Source organism: Harpegnathos saltator, unplaced genomic scaffold (genome assembly GCF_003227715.2).
Source record: "Harpegnathos saltator strain DR-91 unplaced genomic scaffold, Hsal_v8.6 scaffold26, whole genome shotgun sequence".
In the NCBI taxonomy this organism is placed as follows: Eukaryota; Metazoa; Arthropoda; class Insecta; order Hymenoptera; family Formicidae; genus Harpegnathos; species Harpegnathos saltator.
Window position 1 is genome coordinate 348,621 of NW_020230050.1, and position 932 is coordinate 349,552.

Here is a 932-nt window from a genome sequence, read left to right on the forward strand (position 1 = left end):
GATTTATGAGTTAAATCGTCTCTCATCGCGAGTAATAATTATCTCATTACCACAATCGTTGATTGATTTAGAGATTCGTTCTTCCGCATTGAAGAGCTAAAAGCACTTCAAATTCGTGGAAATAATCATTGACTCGCCGGACAGAGCCTGAGGCAGATCGTGGTCATGATACGTCATTGGAAAAAGTCGAATCATCATCAAAGCGTTTTACTGTTAGAGCACCGCTATGTGTGTGTGTGTGTGTGTGTGTGTGTGTGTGTGTGTGTGTGTGTGCGTGTCTGTAAGCATTATACGCACGACCCAATGCGAACAAGGCCCGATGGAGTGTATGAGACAAACCTAGGTTGTTAGGTTAGGTTAGATTAAGTTTGGTTTGGTTTGGTTAGGTTAGGTTAAATTAAATTAAATTAAGTTAGGTTACAATTGACAGGACGACGACAATTGTTTCATACATTTCAAAATTAACATAAAAAACAGTGTATGGACCATACTAGACCCTAAAGAAGCAGTTACCTGAAGGACGGTCCTGTGGCGCAACGGATAACGCGTCTGACTACGGATCAGAAGATTCCAGGTTCGAATCCTGGCAGGATCGGGGTTTGCTTTTTTTCTCATTTTCCACAATTTACATTTTTTGTAACGCAGCGAGGAGGTCATTCAACAGAAATCATGATTGCTTTTATCATGAAATAAGTAAAATGAAGCGCAGGTTTCGCTAAATATAATTATTGTCTTCGAAGATAAGGTAAACGGACATCTCTGTTAGCGTTTTAGGATGTTATTTCAAAGTTGTTGCGAGATGAAGGGTATTTTACAACAATATTAATAACAGATAATATGCGAGTAGGTAACAAAATAACATCCAATAAGGAAAGAACAGATAGGAACGAAATAAAATGCTCGTGGAAGAAAGAGAGCAATAAATGATACGA

The 932-nt window shown here is 38.5% G+C and overlaps 1 non-coding gene across 1 annotated transcript; it reads left to right on the plus strand.

The window, feature by feature from the left end:
• Window positions 1–522: 522 nt before the first annotated feature.
• TRNAR-ACG (transfer RNA arginine (anticodon ACG)) lies at window positions 523–595 on the plus strand. The gene has a single exon. It is a non-coding gene; the product is annotated as a tRNA-Arg (tRNA).
• Window positions 596–932: the final 337 nt, after the last annotated feature.